This window comes from Henckelia pumila, chromosome 3 (genome assembly GCF_033568475.1).
Source record: "Henckelia pumila isolate YLH828 chromosome 3, ASM3356847v2, whole genome shotgun sequence".
Lineage (NCBI taxonomy): Eukaryota > Viridiplantae > Streptophyta > Magnoliopsida > Lamiales > Gesneriaceae > Henckelia > Henckelia pumila.
In genome coordinates, this window is record NC_133122.1 from 135,388,937 (window position 1) to 135,414,195 (window position 25,259).

A 25,259-nucleotide genomic window follows, 5' to 3' on the forward strand; every position below is an offset into this window, starting at 1 on the left:
TCTGTCAGAGCAAAGACTCGTGCTTGCTGTCTCGAAGGCTGATTTGCACTGGTAATACCTCCCTGTCTGTTCTGCTGCTGCTGAGGTTGGAAAGAGTGAACTGCAGAAGACTGCCTCTCAGGCTGAGCTGCAGGTCTAGATGAACTCCCACTCTAAGCTCTATCTTTGTTACGCTATGGGCACACTTTAGAGAAGTGTCCCGGTTGCTGACAGGTGTTACAATTGCCAAAGACTCCCACACACTGATCCGGTGAGTGTCTTCCTCCACACTTGCTACAGTACAAGGATGATGATCCAGAGCTCTGTCCTGAACCAAACTGTCGGGAACCACTGGAACTAGACGAACTGTTCCCCTGCCTTTAGAACTGTTTACCTCTTGCCTTGTACTGATCCTTTCTGTTTCCCCCACTGCTACCACTTTCATACCTCTGCTGCTGGTACTGATGCTGAGATGGTTGATTCTGATACTGAGACGGTTGGTTCTGATACTGCCTCTGCTGCTGAGGTGCCACCTGATTACCTCTTTGCCTCCACAAGCCTGCTTCTGCTCCCTTTGCGTGATACATGGCATCCGCAAAGTTGTTAGGCCTGTTGGTGTTAACCAACGTGAAGACTTCGGGGTTCAACCCATTTATGAACTGATCTGCCTTAGCTTCTTCATCTCCGGCAATTAGTGGTGCAAAACGCAACAGACTATCAAACTTGGCGACGTACTCTTCGATGTTCAGATTCCCTTGCTTCAAATTTGAAAACTCTGCTCCCTTATCCTTACGATACGAGATAGGGAAAAACCGCTTATAAAACTCAGATTTAAAAAGAGTCCAAGTAACTTCCATACCTCTACTCTCAAATGTTTTCTTTGTCATGATCCACCAGCTCTTAGCACCATCACGCAGCTGATGAATTACTAACCTGATTCGGCGGTCATCGGTGTAGTCAATGGAATCAAACAACTGATCCATATCATCCAACCAACTTTCGCAGTCAACTGTATTTTCTGAACCCATCAACAACGGCGGATTGAACGACTGAAACCTCTTCAGCAAGGTTTCCATAGGAGTCGCTGAAGCATCCAACTGATCAACTTCAGTGCTAGCTTGCTCAGTCACAGGGATAACTGGCGGTGTGTTTCTATTTATTACTCGACGAGGACCCATCTGATAATCAAAGGTTAGGACACAAGATATCTCAATCGCTACTGTCAGTGCCCTTACAACCACTTAGAATACCGGATACCAGTCGATAACAGAAACAGTTATATCTCAAGTAGATCATGCTTTATAAATTAAATCACATAACCATGTAATTCAATAATTCTCAATAATAAATCATGCTCGCATGGAATTAAGTACACAGTTAAAATAATTCAAACACATGCAAGGAGCCAATACACGCAGACTCGATCTACCCCGCTCACTCTAGTTCAACCAAGAATCTTAACTCTTTGATACCACTTAATGTGAGACCTCGATTCCAAACAACTAATCTCGAGATTAAACAACAATAAGGCATACAATAACCAAAGGTTAAAAGCAATAAGATTTTTTTTTTTTTTTTGAAATAGTGTCTCGCTCGATCGGTAAGATCTTACCGATCGAGCGAGACAAAAACCCAAAAGGTTCTGCCCGAGAAAACCAGCCATTGCTCAATCCGTAAGATCTTGCGGATCGAGCGAGCCACAAAATTTCCAAAACAGAAACTGCATCAAAATGCCCTCGCTCGATCTGCAAGATCTTGCGGATCGAGCGGTGACAGAAACAGAGCAAAACAGCAGAAATAATGCTAGAACTTGAGTCCAAAACCAACAACATTTTATCATGCATTACAATCACAAGTTCTCCAACTAATACATGAAATTCTAGGGTTACACAACCGCTCAAAAGTATTGGATTTGTAACGACAAACTTTCAACACAGCTCGCATAAACAATACAATAACATAACGAAGTTCGATATCTAAACATGTTCAAATACAACTAGGTAGACATGCTGACACGACTTCTAAACCAAGTCTCACTACTAGCTCTCCCTCTTGTTGCTAACCAGGCCTTCGCTGACTTGGTCCTGCCCCACCTGTTGCCAAGTACACATACAAAACAAAGCAACAGCCGGATAAACCGGTGAGAAAGATAATCCCAGTAAAAGCAACATAGCAAGTAATAAATTCAATAAACATGCTTTCAAGGTAACAAGTAATCAATGTTAACGTAATGAATGCATGTCTTTAAAAAGGATTATCAAATCTGATAAACGAGGGATTGCTGCTGTGCTTTTGGGATCCCGAGGATGAGATCACGTAACGACTCACCGACTCTCCCAATCGAGGTGGTGCCACGTATCCCACTCCTCTAGACTTTGAGCAACTATAATGAGTATGCTAGCACCAGGAGAAACGACTACGACCTAGGCCACTCAATCATAGTTCCCAAACGTCTAAACAAAAAGGGGCGGTTCTGCCCGCTAGAAACAAGATTGGCTCAAGATGAATGCATATAAAATCATAAACATAAGCCACGTAAACAACTCAAATAACAACCAAAATACAAGTTCCAAATGCTAGAACAAGTATTAATTCAATATGTGATTTGAAAGGGAAACTCGAGAACCAACAGTCCCGAGTATGCTATCCCGCTACAATGACTGCTTTTACCTTTCAAGGCAGTAGTTCCAAATTCTGGAAAGCTACAATAAAAGATTGTATCAACATCTATACAACCTAATCAACAAACGACGACTCAAGGAAAACTCTTTACCGATCTTCGTCCAACTCTTGACGAACAATGCTGCTAACACGGGCTTGAAAAACTCCAAACGAATCTGTCCAGATGAAATACAAGATCAATAACCAAGATCAACTTACAAGCCAAGTTCAACAACTTCAAAAACGGTTCAAATCTCCAAAACTCAAACCGACGGCATAACGGCTATAAACTGAACAAACCGACAATGCAGACAGCAGTTCAATAGCGATAACAACTCATAACAATGCTAATACAACCTTAACAAGGCAATCCCAACAAACCTCAAAATCATTATTTTCGAAAATGGCTTCCAAAAATCACAAAAAATCCGAACGTCGCTCTAATTCAAAACTGACAGATAATAAACGATCAGAACTCTGCCAAGAACAACATACTAGAATCTAGATCGATTCTAACAACCTACGAAAAACAAAACATATCCGATCGGAGAAATACTTACGGTATAACGGAGCTCTCACTGCAGTGATCACTAATCTGCCTTCAGAAATAATTTCAACGGCTGGATCGAGCTCGGACTGAAATCTAAAAGCTTGGAAAAGCTTGAAGGCGTTCTAATGGAGGGAGACGGCTATGGAGGAGAAGATGAAGACTTCCCAATTCTAATCCAAGTGTAGATAATATATAAAAATCAATACTTGCGTTTTAGTCCCTAAAATTTCCAAAATTTGCAAAAAGGACCCTGATCAACATCAAGTCGGCTCGTGAACTCTGTAATCTCCGATTAACTCAAATAAATTTATTTAAGATAAAAACGGGGTGTTACATATATATAGAAATATACTGAAGAGAAAGAAAAACACTCGAGAACTGAAAAATTGTTCAAGCTCTGGGATACTTGAAATGCTGAGGGAAGAGCTCTATTTATAGAGCTGATCCCTCGGTATGAACTCAGCAACACAAATTCAAATTTTCTTTGTATTTGGACATGCATTTAATGCATGTCCCCTAATCACTTTGCCGACTACAAAACCCATCGCCATTTTTTTTTCTCCTCAAGTTTTCAGTACAGAATGATATGATATATATATATATATATATATATATATATATATAGGAATTTAACAGTGATTGAGAATGACCAATAAAGAAAATATTGAATTTGTCCTTTAAACTAGGATCCTAATTCGTAACAAAGAATTCAACAAACCGAAATCTGTGAAAAAATTGGGATTTTACTAAAAGAGAAATTTTATAGACAGAAAAAAAATCAACATCATCCTTTTAGCATGTGAAACAGAGACCCGTAAGCTAGCTTCCAAAAATCAGTAATGACAAAAAATAAAGCAATAAACTTACCACACCTTACATGATCTTTAACCCTAGTGACGACCCCTTTGCTTATCCAATCTAGCTAGCTTCCGAGAATCAGTTCTCTTATTCTGCACATCATAAGAACAAATTGAGATCATAAACCACTCCATGAAAATTTGACCATAGTATTTAAAAGCAAACGATCCTCCTTGTCTATGGATTGCCCTACTTTTCTGAGCTTATACACAAGAATCAAGATCTTGGAGCAAGGCTACACAGATGGAATCAAATACACGAATCAGAAAATGAATAACAGCTACACAGATGGAATCAAATACAAGAATCATAAAATGAAACAAAACAATTTCATCGAATAAAAAATAAAACAAAATGATTTCATTTAAAAACAAAAAACAACGATTCTTTGCCTTGCATGACATGATGGGTTTGGTGGCGATGCAGCATCATAAAAGGAGAAAAAATAGGGCTCGTGAGAGAAAACTCAGCTGGAACGCAATGACCCAATTCGTGGCTTTTTATGACCCGCGTTTTCTTTTAAAAAAAATCAAAAACACCTTTCAAAACACCATTTTTTAAAAAATATTTTTAAGATCGTTTTAAAAATTTTTATCAAACACAAATTTTAAATATTTTAAATTTATAAAACACTAAAAACATTTTCTAAAAACACGTCCAAACGGAGCCGTAATATCTTCCATAAGACAAAATTCTGTGTAAATTGAGTGAAGATTTCCTGTGACATTGGGAACCCGGTAATTGTAAGACGAGACCGTGCTAATCTAAAATTATCATGTATGAAATTTGAGATAAATCCAATTAATGAAAAGTAAATTGGTATATGAACAATTTGAAAATTAAACTTTTGTTAAAATCTGATTGATAAATAATATAATGAATGGATTCCAATGAATTTTTAGTGAATAAAAGTGTATAATAACCATTTGATGAATGAATCTTATAAAATTTATTGAGTAAAAAATAATTTGATACCTACCTGACAAATACTTTCATGAGACTGTCTCACGTATCACAATTGGGAGACGGACCCTGACCCACATCCATCTTGAACTGACCCGATCAGGCTATTTCTCACCCGATTTGTAGACCACAATTCACGCTACTTCCCGCACAAAAAATTTCCTTAATTTTTTACCCTCTTGCGTTGAAACCCTATGCCCCAATTTTGCGTCACCTTTCATCGCCCATTTTAGCTCCGTCTCCGGTCAATTGTCGTCATCGGAACCATATTCGGATTCCTCTCGATGAGAGCTCTCTATTGGTGAGTCACAAAATCCGATTTGAGCACTTCTTCGATTCACATGATTTTATAGCCGTCTCCGGTTGCTGTATATCTCCGATATTTACTCCTTGGATGTCTCCGTGGCGTGAGCTCTTGGTTATTGGTCTGAATGGACTGACCCTGAGTCCAAGTTTCGATCATTCGTCACTTTCTGAATTTAATCGGGAGTGGTAATACAAGTGTTGTGAATATTATGGTGAGCTTGATTCCTGATTTTTCCCTGCCATCGACATCTTATATTTTAATTTTCCACTTTTGTAGAATTCTTTGAAATAGTATACCCTCTTATTTGTAGAAATTGTTGGCATTTTCACTACAAAAAAAACGCAAAAAGACAACGGATTTTATCCATTGTCATAGGGAATGAAAAACTATTGTAATTGATGGTGTTGTCAAAACTGTGCCCATACGACAACGGATAAAGTCCGTTGTCGTTGCCCTCAAAGACAATGGATAAAATCCGTTGTCTTTTTCTATGTAAAAAAATAAAAAAAAATTATATAAATTTTAGTATTATAAATAAACCAAAATTTAAAATTTCATAAATAAAATTTAATATACAATTTTTTTATTATTACAAATCACTTGAAATTAAAATTCTAATTCAATGAACACTACAAAAATAATATCGACAGGGTGGTCCGACCCTTTGCATCCTTGATGATGTAATTAGCTTCAGCTCACATCAAGTACTCTTTGATCTTCGGTTTATCACCCTCTGAAGCAGACATCAATAACAAAAGTTAAATAAAATTTAAAAACAAAGTCTACCAGTTATCATTTTCACATTTACTCAAAGATCCAATGCCCTTCTTATAGTTTCCGCGTTATCATGTGCTTCTTCAACTTGTAAAAGGAATTTGATTGTGAATAACTTAATTATAGGAACTATGTTATAATCATAATAGACCAGGAAGAAAGAGAGATTTTCCCCCTTAATTATATGCTGATAAGTGATAACTTGTACAGGATTGGGGATATGATAGAAATCATAGAAAACATGGGAATATTCCAAATATTCATTTTTTTTACCAGAAATTCGAATATACATAAAAACTCACTGGTGAAAGGTCGGAGTTTAAAAATAATTTCAGGGAAGCTGGAAAAGGACATAAGAGACAGTCTAAAAGATGGGTTGTTCTAATGGTGTTGTTCACGATTTCTCTCTTGTTTCTGCCAAAAGAAATCCGTAGATTGAATTGTTTCTCCCAATATATTACATGGTGGCAAAATAATCACAAGATAAAATAAAATAGCAGCTAGCTAGCATATAGCTAAAGTGAGTTCATAGAAGGCATTAATATATCTATTATATGAATAGAAAAACAACAAACCAAAATCATATGCATTTAGTGAAGACATATCTACAACGAACATTTCTGCAAAAATTAGGCATTAAAATGAATATTAACATAGAGCAGCAATTGCATCAATCACCGTCATGCAAGCAGTAATTACCCATACTTCATGCATAAAAAAAGGAAATGTTCTTTGAAACATCTCCCATATAGAAGGAAAAGTTCTACTTTAGAAAACTATGATGAGACTAAAGGAAAATACCAAGTAAAGATAGACGGAAACTAACTCATGCACTGCCAATGCCTTTAAGAAGCTGGTTATGAATTAATAACCCCTTGATGCAACCTAAAATGGACGACTTAATTTGAAAAGTTGCTGCAGTAAAGTAAGATAAAAGCAGAACACTCTCAGAACATTTGAAGAAAGTTTATTTAAGAAGCAAAGAGGTATTGCTAATGCGGTCAAGGATTGCTTCTGAGCTGCTTCTTGATAAGTGCATTTTGTGTGCATTATTTTATGTCTATTTTGCATGCATATGTATGGTCTCATATTATTTTATGTGTTTTTTTATGATATTTATTGCTTATTTGTGCATTTCACTCTCCGGGTTAATTTTGTAAGAAAATGGGTTTTTGAAAAATGAATTATGGAGCAGCCTTGGTCAAAAATTCAAATTTAATTTTATAGAGCTCCAAATCAAATCTTCACCGTCCAAATTAAAGTTCAAGATTTTTGAAGATTTTGCCAAAATTTCAGCTCAATCCGACGGCTAGAACTTAAGTTATGAATTTTTCAAAAATTTTGCGCGCTGGGAAGAAACAGGTGCGCTCGAGCTGCAATTTATTGCAGACCGAGCGCCCCATCGTAAAAATAGGCAAAAAGCATGCATAATTTTCAGCGCTCGGGCCGTCATTTTTTACCGACCGAGCGCCCTCATGAAGTTGGAAATTTATATTTTGCGGGTGTCTTACATGGAAAGAACTCTTGGGCACTATAAATAGGAAAAATTCTGACGTTTTAAGGGTTCCAAACATTAGATTGAAGGGAGGAGGCGGCCATCCAAGGAGAATAACGTGAAGAGGGAGGAAACTTGAGAAATTGAAGAACCGCAAACACTAGTTTTCTCTTCTTTTTATTTTATTTGTTGGGATTTAAGGGATCCTATCCCCAAAACTATGTTTTGATTTATTCTTGAAGATTGAATTTGGTTTTTAAGCATTCTTGATTATATTATTGTTTTTATTGCAATTTTGGAGATTGATCAACTTCGAATTGATTTTGTGTGTTATAATTGATACCGAGAGGAGATTTTATGACATGAAAGGGTAATATAATCCATGGATCTACAACTTTCATAGAGATATGAGGTTGGATATATGTTGATAGTCATAGTCTACCAGGTCGAAAACTAGAGGATTCCACAAATCGTTAATGCAATTGCAATTGTTAAATAACGCAAGGAGACTTGGTTATTACAATTTGTTAATTAGATTAATAAATCTCAAGAGAATATATTGATAGATTAGGGAATTCCGTCAAAAGCATGACTTGAGAAATAAAATTCAATCATTAGAGAAGAAAAGGGGTAGGTGAACTGAGATCCTAACAATCGTTTATTTATTTTCTGAACTTATTTTCTTTATTCTCTTTTGTTTTATTCTTTTATTTCAGTTTATTAATTTATTCTCCATCTCTCGTTATAATTAACTAAAGAATCATACCTGAGTAATTTTGCCACAAATCAATCTTTGTGGGATGATACTCGTACTCTGTACACTATATTATTATTTGACTCGGGCACTTGCGATTTATTTGAGCTTAATTGATAGACATATTTGAGTTGATTTTTTGTGGTAGTATTTGCTCGATCACTTCTCTTTTCGATCAAGAATCTGAATCGGTCATTCGAAGTAGCTCAACGTCTCATGAAGTTCGGATTCATTTGGCTGGAGAACATGAGAAGGGTCTGGGTGGTATTTTCGCAACATAGAAACATGAAAGACATCGTAAATACCAGAAAGAGACGAAGAAAGTGCAGGTCTATAGGCAAGATCGTCTATCTTCTCCAGAATCTCATAAGGACCAATGAATCTCGGAGACAAATTCCTTTTCTTCCCAAATCTGACAGTGCCTCTGAATGGAGAAATCTTCAAAGATACTCGGTCTCCCTGATCAAAGAATAGAGGTCTTCGTCTGACATTTGCATACTTGGACTGTCTGTCCTAATCCGTCTTCATTCTCAACCAAATGATCTTCACTTGCTCAGCCATATCTCGAATCATAACTGGTCCCATGTCAGGTGACTCAGAAATATCATCTCAGTACAAAAGAGATCTGCATTTCTTTCCATATAAAGCTTCGAAAGGATCCATACCGATACGTGTCTGATAGCTGTTGTACGAAAATTCAACAAGAGGTAACGAATCCTGCCAACTAGTGCCAAAATCAAGCACTACGGCCCGTAGCATATCCTCTAAAGTTTGAATCGTCCGCTCTAACTGTCCGTCGGTCTGAGGATGATATGATGTACTCAGGTGCAATCGAGTACCAAGTGATTTTTGAAGACTGTGGCAAAAGTGAGAAGTAAACCTAGGATCTCTGTCTGAAACTATAGATTTTGGCACACCATGCAATCTGACAACATCTCTGACATAAATATCGGTAATCTGGTCATGTCTGTACGTCATTCTGTATGGAATAAAGCAAGCAGATTTCGTCAATCGGTCAATAACTACCCAGATCGCATCACAACATCGAATTGAACGTGGTAGCTTCGTGAAAAAATCCATCGAAATGTGATCTCATTTCCACTTCAGAACAGATAAACTGTGCAATATACCACCTGGTCTCTTTCTCTTTGCTTTCACTTATTGACAGTTCAAATATCGGGACACAAACTTCGTAACATCACTCTTCATATTCTTCCACCAGAACTGATTTATCAAATCGTTGTACATCTTTCGGCCACCTGGATGAATGCTAAATCTACTGCAATGTGCCTCTCGCAAGATTCGCTGTCTCAACTCGGAAACATCTGACACAACAATACGATTATTCACAAATAAAGCATCATCACTGACCTGAAATTCAGACTTATGTCCCGATCTGACTTTCTCTATCGAACTCTGTACTCGGATCAAATTTCTGTGCTTCTTCGATTTTCACTAACAACTATGGTTTGGCTTGAATAGAAAAAACTCCGATAGACCTTCTATCTGTTTCAAACTCTAAACCAGAAGTACAACAATCATCGATCAAAAGAGAAACACCGATAGTAGATAGAGATAGAGAACAAATCTTTCGACTCAAGGCATCAGCAGCTGCATTGGATTTCCCCGGATAATATTTGATTTCACAATCAGAGTCTTTCAGCAGATCTAACATCTTCTCCGTCTCATATTCAGTTCGGACTGTGAAAGCAAATACTTAAAGATTTTATGATCAGAAAAGATTTCAAAAGTCTCATCATATAGATAGTGACGCCAGATATTCAAACCAAATACAATCGATGCAAGCTCAAGATCATGAATCAGATATCGAGTCTCGTGCGGCTTCAATTGCCTCGATGCATAAGTTATCACGTGCATCCTCTGCATAAGAACACATACCAAACCTTGATGAGACGCATCACAATAAACTGTAAAATCACCAGTACCTGACGGAATAGATAAAACTTGAGCACTGGTCAACCTCTTCTTTAACTCGACAAAACTGTCGTTACATGCTTTAGTCTAGACAAAAGGCACATTTTTCTGAGTTAGCTGAGTAATCGATTTCGCAATAGAGGAGAAACACTTGATGAATATTCTATAGTAACCTGCTAAACCCATAAAAAGTAACCCGCTAAACCCATAAAACTTCGAATCTCATGCACATATGTCGATCTAGGCCAATTCATAACCGCTTCAATATTGCTATGATCAACAAAAATCCCATCTTCGGATATAATATGACCAAGAAAGACAACTCGATCTAACCAAAATTCACACTTCGACAGTTTAGCAAACAACTGTTCAACATGCAAATTTTGCAAAACGATTCTCAAATGCTCTGCATGATCAGTACGATTCTTTGAATAGATAAGAATTTCATCAATAAAAATAATCACAAACTCATCTAAATATCTATGAAAGACTCGGTTCATAAGACCCATAAAACTGCTGGAGAATTTGTCAAACCGAACGGCATGACTATAAACTCAAAATATCCATAACTCGTTCTGAATGTGGTCTTTGGAACATCTTCCTCTCGAACTCTAAGCTAATGATATCCTTACCTCAGATCAATTTTCAAATAAATAGATGAACCCTGCAATTGGTCAAAAAGATCATCTATTCGAGGCAATGGATATTTATTCTTTACCGTAGCTTGGTTCAATTTATGGTAATCGATACAGAGTCGCATTGATCCATATTTTTTTCTCACAAAAAGAACTGGAGCGCCCTAAGGTGAAACACTAGGTCTGATGTAACCCTTGGCAATCAAATCCTTGAGCTGTTCTTTCAATTCTTTCAATTCAACATGTGTCATTCGATAAGGAGCTTTCAATATCGGTTGAGTACCTGACATCAATTCAATGCTGAACTCAATATCACAAATTGGAGGCAATCCCGGAATCTCATCTGGAAAGACGTCAGCAAATTTTCTAACCACTGGTATATCAACCAATTAGGGGCTAGATTTCAGTACATCAACTACATATATCAAGAATCCTTCTACACCTTTATGTAAAAAATGGGTCATCGACAAAACAGATATCAAAGAAATCTCGGATCAAGAACCTTTACCGTAAAATTTTCACTCATCTGCCATTTCTGGTCTGAATTTAACAATTTTTTGTAAACAATCTACGGTAGCCCTGTACTTGGTTAAAGCATCTATACCAACAATACAGTCAAAATCTGATAACTCAAGTACAATACAGTCCAGCTCAATCACATTCTCTTCAAATCGAAGTTCACAGTTTCGGATTATTCTCACAGAAACAATTCCTCCACCCAAAGGTGAAGTAACATCAACTACAGCAGGAAAAGGCTCAGAAGGCAAAGAATTCATCAAAACAAATTTTTCAGATATGAAATTATGGGATGCACCAGTATCTATCAATACAAGAGCAGAATAACCAAAGATCAAACAATTACCTGCTATAACGTCATCAGGTGCAGCCTAAGCCTGATCCTCGATAAGAGCAAAAACTTGTGTCTGTCGCCTAGGAGGTTGATTCATATTATGGTTACCTTCCTGTCGATTATGCTGTTGTGACTGAAATGAGTGAACTGCAGAAGCCTGTCTTTCAGGCTGAGCTGTCTGTCTAGAATAACTCCTACTATGAGATCTCTCGGTATTACGCTGAGGACAAACTCTAGCAAAGTGTCCGGCCTGATGGCAGATATGACAGCTTCCAAAAATTCCACGACAATGCTCACTGAGGTGGCGATGTCAACATTTTCTGCAAGACATACCTGAAGGACCAGAACTCTATCCAGAACCAAATTGCTTCGAGCCACTGGAATTAGAAGAACTGCTCCCTGGTTTCTTGAACTTCTTCCCCTTCGGTTGAAAGTGATCCCTTTTGTTACTGCTACTGTTTTCTCCCTCATACCTTGGTGATTGATTTTGATACTGAGACGGCTAATTCTGAAACTGTCTCTGCTATTGAGGTACCAACTGAGCTCCTCGATGTTTCATCAAACCTGCTTCGGCTCCTTTGGCTTGATCAAGTGCATCAGCAAAATTATCGAGCCTTTCAGTATTCACCAAAACAAAGATATCGGGATTCAGGCCATTTATGAACTGATCGGATTTTTTTCCTCGTTATCGGCTATATGTGGTGCAAATCTCAATAGACTATCGAACTTAGCCACATACTCTTCAATATTCAAATTCCCTTGCCTCAATGTAGCAAACCCGGCCCCTTTATCTTTTCTATAAGAGACTCAAAAGAAGTGCTTATAAAACTCAGCTTTAAACAAACTCCAGAAAATAGTCGTACCTCGATTCTCAAGGCCTTTCTTCATCGAAATCCACCAATTTTTTTCAATACCCTAAAGTTGATGAACAACTAACCGGATTCAACGATCATCTGTGTAGTCGAGAGAGTCAAACAACTGATCGATGTCTTCCAACCAACTCTCACAATCAACTGCATTTTTGGTTCCCTTTAGAGTCAGTGGTTTGAAAGACTGAAACCTCTTTAGTAAGGTTTCCATCGATGTTGCAGTGATATCCATCTAATTAGTCTCAGTACTATCCTGATCATTCGGAGGGGTTTTTCTTCATTGATTTTTGTTCAAAACTCATCGAGGAGGCATATCTGATATTCAAAGGGTTAGGACACAAATATATCAATCTCAAGAATTTGGTGTCAATCAATCTCTGTTCGACTAACTCATTTAATCTCATAAGTATTCAAATTCGGAACAAGTCTGATTCGGATTCGGATCGCAAATAGTTCTTGCTTTATTATTTATATCAAATAATCATGCCTCATAATTTAAATCATAAAATCATGTAATTAAAAAAAATTCTCAAAATAATAAAGCATGCTCGCATGTAATTCATATAATCAAAATAAAAAATTCAATCACATGCGAGAAAAAAAAAATCAAGAGGACTCGATCTACCCCGCTCACTTCTAATTCAATCCAAGAACTTATCGCTCTGATACCACTTAATATGAGGACCTCGGTTCTAATCGTCTAATCAAGAATAATCATTCAAGCATCAACAATAAGTCAAGGCATAAAGTAAAGAATTTTTTTTAAAACATGCACGGACTCCGTGCACACCTCCGTGCTCAGGTCCGTGCATTAATCTGTAGCCAAGGATCAATGGCTGCAAGGTACACGAACCCCATTACACCTCCGTGTCAAGGTCCGTGCTCCAAATTAACACTAAAACTTCAACTCTCTGGTTTCTGAACGAACTCCGTGCTAGGGTCCGTGCACAACATTTCAAAATTTCCAAGTTTCTGCCTCGAATTCAGACGACGCAGACCCATGCACGGATGCATGTGCAGGGTCTGTGCCCTGCTAAAATTCAGAAAGTACTAAGGCAATTCAAATCTGAAAATTCCAAGTACAACTCAATTTAACAAACCACAAGTATTATTATATCCATAATACATTCTACAATACATAAAGTATCCAGAGTACATAAAGTACTCAAAAGGTAGAAACATGCATCATTTCAAGGTTTGTTCAACTTCATAATACAAACAAGTTCGAATTACAATCCGAATTCTAAACCAATTTCCCACTTCTATCATTCAAACCCAAACTAGTCATGTCGCCTCTGACTCGATCCTGCCCCCACTTATTTCCAAGTACACATACAAAACAAAGCAACAGTCGGATAAATCCGATGAGAATAAATTCCAGTAAAAGTAACATAACATGCATTAACAAATTATATATCAAATTATAACGTCAATATTCTTCAACGATAAATAAGATGCAATGCATGTCTTTTAAAAATTTGGGATTATCTAATCGGATAATCAAAAGGCAAATTTGGTTCTTTTGTTGGGATTACGAGGACAAGATATCACCACTTAGTCACCGACTCTCCCGATCAAGGTAGATGATGTATATCTCAATCCCCTAGACTCTGGTGCAACTATAAGATTATTCAAGCTTTTGGAAGAACTCACAACCAAGGCCACTCGATTATAGTTCCCAAAACGTCTATATCAAAATGAAATCAAAGAATTAGGCTCAAGATGAATGCATACATAAATCATAATGCAATCAATCATAATTCAAGTAATTCAAATAAACATGCAAGTATGTGATTTCAGGGAACTCGATCTTCCAAACTAAATCGAGTATTCATCCATATTCGATTCGATGTAAGCTTATACCTTGTTCCCGATCAAAGGCTCCAACTCGGGACAAGCTACAATAACAAGATATTCAATCAAAATCCATTCAATCTCAATTCAAACAAACAAGGTAAACTCGTTACCGATCCGGATCAATTCCTCGACGATTCGAATTCTACTAACTCCAAGCTCAACAACTCTCAAACAAATCTGAAATAATATGCATACAAACAAGATCAATCCCTACAACTCAAATCAATATCAAATTCAATCAATTCCTCCAAAACTCAATAATTTTCAAACCGGCGGCATAATGGCTAAGAAACGGCTAACCAAAAATCAACAAACATCAATATATCTATCCAACTCAACTCATAACATCATCAACTCATCAAAATATCAACACACTCATTACAAAAATGTGAAACTCAGATTTGTACAATTTTGAATAATCTTCTAAAAATCATAACAAATTCAAACGTCAATCTTTTCTCGATCCGACTTAGATATACAAACAAGGCTAGCTCAAGAACGTAAATAACCCAAAAAAATCCGATTCCATCAACATCTCAAAAACCAAGTATGTTGGATCGAAATAAAACTTACGGTATAACGAAGCCCTCGAAGCTGTGATCGCAAATATATGATTATTTCTGAAATCTGACGGACGGATTGTGCAAATCGGAAAATTCAAAAGCTTCAAAACCACGTTTGAAGAAGAAATGGAGGGGAACCCATTTTTTGAAAAAAGGAAAAGACGATGGACACGCCTACTCATCAATATAAAAGGCAATACCGAATAAAAAATATCTATTAAAGTCAATATTTGCACTTTAGTCCCAAATTCTTTAAAAATTTCAATTCAGCCCCTGATCAAATTTCAATAAAATCTTGAAATTTCATAATCTCGGAATATCAATATCAATCTCAATTAATCTCAAATTAAGATAATTTTGGGGCGTTACATCATGTTTCCCCGCACATGACGTATGAAGAGAGGCTCGACTGGATTTTGGAGAGGCAAGAGAGGAGACTCCGTAACAAGTCAATTTCGATGGTCAAGGTGAGATGGTTGCACCAATCAGAAAAGGAAGCTACTTGGGAGTCTGAGGCAGATATCAGTACTTGTTATCCAGAACTGTTCGACAAGTTTTAATTTCGAGGATGAAATTTCTTATTAGGGAGGGAAAAATTATAACGCCTAAATTCCATAATTTGAATTTCATGCCTAATTTTGCCTTAATATTTAAATTTTTAATTTATGAGAATTCGTTGCTTTAAATTCCTTTAAAGTTAAGTTGCTCAAATATTTAAGTTAATTAATTTGAGGTACTTGAGTTCATTGACCTCCGGCTCCGGCACACGGTGATGGTGGATTTGGCGGTAAATCCTTAAATTTTACTTCGAGAGTTCAAATTTATAAGAGTTGAAAAAAATAAATGAAATTTTTGCTTTTAGAATTTTTGGGTTCTAAAAATCGCTTTTAGTTCATTCTTGAGCTCATTTTAATATTTCTAAAAAATTATCCTTTTCGAACCCGAACTATTAAAAATTCAATTCTTATATTTAATTTTGGGATTTTTTTAAAACATAGAAATTAAAATAGGTGCAAAAATTTGTAGAGTTAAAGTTGTAATAAGGAAATGACACTTTTATAAATGAGATTGCACTTTTAAGTCAACTCCACTCACACACCTATCTATACATACATACACCTATACATATACATAATTAATATATCTAGAACCTACCACACAACACAATGAAACAAAATCCCTAAACCGAGCCCCCAAGTCGACACTCACCCCATTTCCATTGAAGAAGTCATCGGCCACCCTTCCAACCTCATCTCCGGCCACCGCCAACCATCCACCACCATCACGCCAATATGAGGCTGCACTTTGGAGGTTCATTCAGCTGCTGGTTGTGAGTTTCAGCTAGTCTCCATCCCCATTTCTTGTCTATTTCAAAAACTAGGCAAGATTGTGCTATCCTCTGAAACAACAAGCATAAATATTATGAATCTTGTCTTTTCAATGCAATTATTTTGAATTTTTCTATGTTGAAGTGTTTAGGTCTTGGTTTCTTGGTAAAAATCAATAGGCACATGGTGTGGATTTCGAAAATTTCAAGTATTTGTTTCAAAAATGTGTTGTTAATGGATTTGGATTGAAACTTGACACCTATATGCATGCATTTCGAAACGTTGGTTTAAAAATCAGTAGTTCAAGTGATATTTTTTATTAATGCATGTGTGTTGGTGAAAAGACCCTAACTCTATAATTAATAAATAAATATGCGGAATTTTTTTTTTTATACTTACTAAATAAAATATGTACATATATGCCCATACATATATGCACAGAATAAAAAGTTTTAAAATAAATAAATAAACAATTAAACACTTAAATAAAAATGCATTCTTTAAAATAAAATAAATATCTGAGTCAAATATTTAATTAAAAATACTGCATAAATAAAATGATTAAAATTTGCATGCACTAACAATATTCCATAAAAATATTCAAAATTCCCAACCACTGAAAAATAATATAAAATGTAGCATGCTGACATAAATAAACATGCACGTGACTCAGACATCTATCACGGTCACGGGGTCACTGCATGTCCGCTCATACATCCTCGCCTCCGGTGGGTACAACATCCTCCTCAACGTACTCACCTGCACCATACCAGTGTAGTGAGCCTAGAGGCCCAACATGCTAACATAACAAGGGTTTAAAATAATTTAAAACAATTAAATACTAATACATACATATACATGAATGAGCATGCTTAAAAATTACATAACATAACTTAACTTAAATAAACCTAAACAACATAATACATAACATTGTTGAGCAATTAATTTTCTAACATCGCATGGTTGTATCCGTAGTGTAACCTTAAATCATACATTAAATACTGATCAGCGTGGAAACCAACGTACGTGGCCGGTGACGAATCACCTCTTAAATTGGCAGTAAACTGCCCTTCAATCATATGGGGACGAATCCCCCTTAAATTGTCACACTACTTCAACTTCCAACATAAAATATTTTCTTGCTCAACCTTAAACATTAAATCATGCATAAAATATTATTTCATGAATGCATGTACTTGAATAAAATGTGTGTCCTTCATATATATTTAATTTAATTTCTTACTAACATATAAATATTAAAATAACTTAATGCATAAAAATAATTAAATATATAATCAGGACACATGCAATTTTCTCATGGTTGTCCTGAACTGCTGGCCCTAACACTCAAGCCCATTTTTCTTAAATCTGGCCCATTAACACTGAGAATGGCCCAATAACATACTTAAGCCCAAAAATACAATTCTAAGCCCAAATAATTAATTTAAGCCCATTAACACTCTATTCTGGCCAAATGGGCCCAAAAGCCCAAAGACTGGCCCAATAATTTCCATGGGCCCCCAAGGCCCATAAAATTAATGGACTTACTTAATTAAATTAATTAAGCCCAAAATAAATAAATTTGACTCAAAATAATTAAATGGAGCCCAATTAAATTTTGGGATTTAATTAGGCCCATTAAATACTTAATTAAACTTAAAACTTAAAAATAAAAATACCCGAGCCCGACTCACTTAACCCGGACCCGGACCCAACTAACATAACCCATGACCCACTGACCCGACCCGGAACCCACAGCCCGACCCGGACCAGCTAGAAACCCTAGAACCCGAACCCCTCTCTTATCCTTCTCCTCGGCCGCGAGCAGCAGCTTTCTGGGGCTGCTGCCGCCATGCTCCGGCCGTCCCCTGGCCGGAGCACCACCACCTACCCCTAGCCCTCTTCAAGACGTTTCCAACAAGCTAAAAACCAGCCCAATCCGAGCCCTAACGAAGGAGAACGAACCAAAACAAACTAGCCCTTATTCTGCTCACCTCCTGCGCGCAACAGCAGAGTTCCGACCGTTCGGCCGCCCAGATCCGGCCACCACTGGCCGGAGAACAACTTTGATTACCTTCCCCTATGTCTTTTGGTTCTAACCCAACTGGAATCAGTCTAAAACACGCCTTATGGACCGAGAACGACCCAATCTCCCAACATCGCTCAACCTGCGCACCCTAGGACCTGTTCTGAACCAGATCCTCTCCTGGCCATGCATGGCTCGAACCAGGCAAGCCATTCAATCCTAGGGACCCTAAGACATCACCCTAGACGTGGCCAACAGCCCTGCATCGGCCCCTTCCTTAAAAACATGAGTATGCATCATGAACAAGCCAACACATGCAGAAAAACGTGAATAGTTCATTCAAAATCCAAAGTTTCTTACAAAAATCGAACAGGACAGTACATAATCTGATGCATACACACTCACACATATACCCACTGATATGGTCTTAAAAAGTGGAAGAAAACATGCCTTTCACCGATGCAAATAAAGAGCTAAGTGCGTAGGACGTTTTCGGGACGACGATTGGACGAAAACTTGACAAAACGTTCGAAAGTTGGCTATGGAAGCTTGAAGGTTTCTGCTGAAAACGTGAGAATGGGGTGGAAGGAGAAGGTGTCGGCTGATGGAGTTAGAGTAGGATAGGTTTTTGTTTTAAATTTTGATAATTAGGAATAATCTAGGATAATAACTAACATAAAATAATTAGGTAGATAATATAACATAAATATAAGATTTTAAACTTTTAAAAATACAAAATAATCTGATATAAAAGATAAATCCCGAAATATAAATTTAAGGGATTTTTAAACATTAATAAAAGTCATTAAAATGACTTATTTTGGCTAAAAATAAACTCCTAAATAAATATATAATTAAATACTATAATTTTCTTGACAAAACACCTTAAAATATTATTTTGAGGCTCATAAAACTCATAAAATATTTTTGGCTAAAAATATTTTGGTATCTCGTCCGTCCACGTTCCCGTCTACGCGATCAAAACAATTAATTAAAATACTAAAAATCATAAAAATCACTAATTATGGGTTAAATGCTTAAAAATAAATTAAATCATGCACAAATAATTCACATAATTATTTAACCCATAAATCTAAAATTTAAATAATTAAATATCCTAATTATGCATGCGGATTTACGTATTTAAAAATACCGGGTGTTACAATTCTCCCCCCCTTAAATTGAATTTCGTCCTCGAAATTTAAAGTACTTACCCGAACAACTCCGGGTAGCGAGTCCTCATGTCTGCCTCGGTCTCCCAAGTAGCTTCCTCCTCTGAGTGATTCAGCCACTGGACTCTGACCATCGGTATGACCCGCGTCCTAAGCCTCCGCTCCTCCCTTGCCAAGATCCGCACTGGCCTCTCCTCATACACTAGATCTGGTGGCAACTGTAAGGGCTCGAAATCCAACACATGCGACGGGTTGGAGACATATCTCCGAAGCATGGATACATGGAAAACGTTGTGCACTGCCGCTAGCCCCGGTGGTAGAGCTAAACGGTAGGCCAACGTGCCAACTCTCTCCAAGATCTCGAATGTCCCTATATATCTCGGATTAAGCTTGCCTCTCCGTCCAAAACGCACTACTCCCTTCATCGGTGACACCTTCAGGAATACGTGATCACCTACAGCGAACTCCAAATCTCGTCGTCTGGCATCTGCATAACTCTTCTGCCGACTCTGAGCAGTCCGCATCCTATCTCGAATCTGAGTCACAATGTCAGCTGTCTGCTGCACAATCTCAGGACCCAGTAAAATCCGCTCACCAACCTCATCCCAATGCACAGGAGATCTTCATCTCCTCCCATACAATGCTGCATAAGGAGCCATACCTATAGACGACTGAAAGCTGTTGTTATAGGTAAACTCCACTAATGGTAGTCTAGTCTCCCAAGAGCCCCGAAAATCAATGACACATGCTCTCAGAAGATCCTTGAGAACCTGGATCACTCTCTCAGACTGACCATCTGTCTGGGGATGAAATGTTGTACTGAACAAAAGCCTCGTCCCCAAAGCTGTGTGCAGACTCTTCCAAAACGCAGATGTGAATCTCGGATCTCTGTCTGACACAATAGACACTGGTATGCCATGCAGTCTAACAATCTCTCGGATGTAAAGCTCTGCATACTGTGTCAAAGTATAAGTAGTCATCACCGGCAAGAAATGAGCTGACTTGGTGAGTCTATCCACAATCACCCAAATCGCTGTGCAACCTCTGGCACTCCTCGGTAAGCCAACCACAAAGTCCATCGTAATATTCTCCCATTTCCATTCCGGAATAGGAAGAGGTCTAAGAAGTCCTGCTGGACGCTGATGCTCTGCCTTGACTTGCTGACAAGTCAAGCACTCTGACACCACTCTCCCGATGTCACTCTTCATCCCGGGCCACCAATACAATAGCTGCAAATCTTTGTACATCTTCGTACTTCCGGGGTGAATGGAGTACGGAGATGTGTGAGCCTCTGCTAAAATCTCAGCTCTCAACTGATCGACGTTCGGTACCCACATCCTACCTCGGTACTGAACGATACCATCCTCCACTGTATACAAGAGATTACCTCTAGCCTCGTCTCTCTGTCTCCATCGCTGCAACTCCTCATCAGTAGACTGTCCCTCCCTAATCCGATCTCGCAGAACTGGCTGCACCGTCAACACTGACAAGCTCGGTGCACGACCACTCGGATAACACTCCAAGCCGAATCTCTGAATCTCGCTCTATAGTGGTAACTGTACGGTCAAACATGATACCACTGACGACTTCCGACTCAAAGCATCGGCCACTACATTAGCTTTACCCGGATGGTAGCTAATGTCACAGTCATAATCCTTCACCAACTCCAACCATCTGCGCTGTCTCATGTTCAACTCCTTCTGTGTGGAGAAGTACTTGAGACTCTTGTGGTCTGTGAAAATCTTGCACTTCTCGCCATACAGATAGTGCCTCCAGATTTTCAAAGCGAAGACCACTGCTGCTAACTCCAAGTCATGCGTCGGATAATTCTGCTCATGAATCTTCAGCTGTCTCGACGCATACGCAATAACCTTACCACACTGCATAAGCACTGCGCCTAAACCTAGTTTAGACGCGTCGGTGTACACCACTAACTCCTCGTGTGGTACTGTCATCGCTAACACTGGTGCAGTAGTGAGTGCTTCCTTCAACTGATCGAAGCTCCTCTGACAGTCTGAACTCCAGATAAACTTCGCATTCTTCTTGGTCAAGGAAGTCAAGGGTACTGCAATAGAGGAAAAACCCTTGATGAACTTCCTATAATACCCTGCCAAACCCAAGAAACTGCGAATCTCTGAAGCATTCTTCGGAATATCCCAATTCTGCACTGCCTCAACCTTAGACTGATCAACTGCAATCCCATCTCTCGAAATAATGTGGCCAAGAAATGCCACCTGCTCAAGCCAAAACTCGCACTTGCTGAACTTGGCATACAATCGATGCTCCCTCAAAGTCTGCAAGGCCGTCTGAAGATGCTGTCTATGCTCCTCGATGCTCCTAGAATAGATCAAAATATCATCAATAAAGACTATGATGAACTGATCTAAATACGGCTGAAAGACTCGGTTCATGAGATCCATGAAAACCGCTGGAGCATTGGTCATCCCAAATGGCATCACTAAGAACTCGTAATGCCCATATCGTGTCCTGAAAGCAGTCTTGGACACATCTGCATCTCTAACGCGTAACTGATGATAACCAGATCGCAGGTCGATCTTGGAAAACACTGAAGCTCCCTGCAACTGGTCAAATAAATCTTCTATCCTCGGCAGTGGATACTTGTTCTTCACTGTGACCCTGTTAAGCTCTCGGTAATCGATGCACAGTCTCATACTGCCATCCTTCTTCTTCACAAATAACACTGGAGCTCCCCACGGAGAAAAGCTAGGACGAACAAAGCCTTTCTCCAACAACTCCTGAATCTGCTCCTTCAACTCTTTTATCTCGGTAGGAGCAAGTCTGTACGGTGCCTTAGAGATAGGCACGGTGTCTGGCACTAAGTCGATGCCGAACTCCACATCTCTCACTGGTGGAATTCCTGCAACATCCTCCGGAAAGACATCCGGAAAGTCACGAACCACCTCTATCTCTGATAATGATCTGCTAGATGGCTCTGATGTCGTGACAATGCTTGCTAGAAACCCCTGGCAACCCCGTCTCAACAACTTCCTCGCCCGAATAAGAGATATCACCTGAGGAATATCACTGCTCTGAGATGCATGAAAAGTGAACGGGTCGCCCATTGTAGGTCTCACTGACACTGATCTCCGACGAAAATCAATCGAAGCTCCATTGACTGTCAACCAGTCCATGCCCAAAATCAAATCAAATCCACTCAATGGCAAAACTACTACATCTGCTCGAATGGAGTGTCCCTGCAGCTCTAACTCCAGTCCTCGAATAACCTTCGAGGTAGAAATAATCTCTCCTGACGGCATAGTAACATCATACCCACTGTCACTACTCTCAGGTGTGATGCCTACCCGCCTGATAAACTCCAGGGAGATAAACGAATGCGTAGCCCCTGAATCTAGCAACGCAAACGTGGAGTTGCCTCCAACTAGAATTCTCCCGGTGATCAGGGAGGTGTCTGGATCTACCTCCTCAGCCTGCATCACAAACACTCTCCCAGCAGTGTTCTTATTCCTCGGGCAGTTAGCAATCTGATGCCCTGGCTCCCTACAATGGTAGCACACTCCCGCTCCCAAAAGACAAGGTCCCGAATGCATCTTCTGACACTTCGGGCAAGTAGGATAAGCTATGGCATTAGGGGCCCCGCCCCTCTGCTGCTGCGGCCTCTGCTGCTGTGGCCTCTGCTGCTGATTCGGGCCCTTAGCCGGCCCTGTATACTGCTTCTTCGCAGGAGGCTGCGAAGATGGTCGCTGGTACCCAGCCTGAAACTGCCTCTTCCCCTGCTGCTCTCTCTGGATCTCTCTCCGACCCTCCTCGGAATGCAAGGCTCTACTGACTGCAGACTCATAAGTAAGGACGTCTGCCATACGAACATCATGCCTGATATCAGCCTTCAGGCCCTCCACAAACTGTCTCATATTCTCCTGCGGACTATCAGCAATCAAGGGCACAAAGTGACAGCCCCTCTCGAACAGCCTCACATACTCAACCACGGCCTTGTCCCCCTGACGGAGACTCATAAACTCACGGATCATGCGACTGCGCACATCCTCAGTAAAGTACTTGGCGTAGAAGATACGCCTAAACTCTGCCCAGGTCAGTGTAGGAAGGTGAACTCCCCTGGCTGCACCCTCCCACCAGAGCGCTCCATCACCCCGCAGCATGTACGTCGCACAGTTCACCCTGTCGGTGTCTGTGATCCCCATATAAGCAAAGATGGATTCCAGAGAGCGAATCCATCCCTCCGCCACCAAAGGATCGGTGGTACCAACAAACTCCTTGGGTCCCTTCTTCTGGAACCTCTCAGCAACGTCCTCCTCGTGGGACAACCTGGGACGAGTAGCCTGCTGCTCTAACAGAGCAGTAATCCCTGCCATCATATTTGCATTGGCCTGCTCCAATGCTGCAATAGGGTTCTGCGGAGGTGGAGGTGGAGGTCCCCCACGTCTGTTCACTGGTCTAGGAGGCATTCTGCACCACGACATATTTCTTTACGTAAATCGCCATGCATAACTAAGTTGTTTAAAATTTAATGCTAACTTAAATTCTAAAAATTAAATCATGCTATAAACACTTAAAACTTACAGACCGGTAGCGTGGATTTCTGAGCTCGCATAGCAGTAATGACCCCTCCAAGAACCGTGCTCTGATACCAACTGAAACGACCCTAACTCTATAATTAATAAATAAATATGCGGAATTTTTTTTTTTATACTTACTAAATAAAATATGTACATATATGCCCATACATATATGCACAGAATAAAAAGTTTTAAAATAAATAAATAAATAAATAAACAATTAAACACTTAAATAAAAATGCATTCTTTAAAATAAAATAAATATCTGAGTCAAATATTTAATTAAAAATACTGCATAAATAAAATGATTAAAATTTGCATGCACTAACAATATTCCATAAAAATATTCAAAATTCCCAACCACTGAAAAATAATATAAAATGTAGCATGCTGACATAAATAAACATGCACGTGACTCAGACATCTATCACGGTCACGGGGTCACTGCATGTCCGCTCATACATCCTCGCCTCCGGTGGGTACAACATCCTCCTCAACGTACTCACCTGCACCATACCAGTGTAGTGAGCCTAGAGGCCCAACATGCTAACATAACAAGGGTTTAAAATAATTTAAAACAATTAAATACTAATACATACATATACATGAATGAGCATGCTTAAAAATTACATAACATAACTTAACTTAAATAAACCTAAACAACATAATACATAACATTGTTGAGCAATTAATTTTCTAACATCGCATGGTTGTATCCGTAGTGTAACCTTAAATCATACATTAAATACTGATCAGCGTGGAAACCAACGTACGTGGCCGGTGACGAATCACCTCTTAAATTGGCAGTAAACTGCCCTTCAATCATATGGGGACGAATCCCCCTTAAATTGTCACACTACTTCAACTTTCAATATAAAATATTTTATTATTGCTCAGCCTTAAACATTAAATCATGCATAAAATATTATTTCATGAATGCATGTACTTGAATAAAATGTGTGTCCTTCATATATATTTAATTTAATTTCTTACTAACATATAAATATTAAAATAACTTAATGCATAAAAATAATTAAATATATAATCAGGACACATGCAATTTTCTCATGGGTTGTCCTGAACTGCTGGTCCTAACACTCAAGCCCATTTTTCTTAAATCTGGCCCATTA

General features: G+C 38.7%; 1 protein-coding gene and 1 long non-coding RNA gene across 3 annotated transcripts in view; both read right to left on the reverse strand.

Annotated features, from left to right (window-relative positions):
- Positions 1-1,849: 1,849 nt before the first annotated feature.
- On the reverse strand, positions 1,850-4,463 carry LOC140893115 (uncharacterized). Of its 2 annotated transcripts, XR_012153028.1 has the most exons (4): positions 4,058-4,463; positions 3,201-3,360; positions 2,753-2,816; positions 1,850-2,072 (listed from the first exon to the last, which is right to left on the reverse strand). It is a non-coding gene; the product is annotated as an uncharacterized lncRNA (long non-coding RNA). The 2 variants fall into 2 exon arrangements; XR_012153027.1 differs by lacking the exon at positions 4,058-4,463 and having other exon boundaries at positions 3,201-3,508.
- Positions 4,464-15,005: 10,542 nt separating this feature from the next.
- The window catches only part of LOC140886606 (vacuolar cation/proton exchanger 3-like), a 32,316-nt gene continuing 22,062 nt past the window's right edge, over positions 15,006-25,259 (reverse strand). The window contains exon 12 of the transcript XR_012151615.1: positions 15,006-15,022. The gene's annotated coding sequence lies outside the window, so the exon portion shown is untranslated. The remainder of the gene's footprint in view (positions 15,023-25,259) is intronic.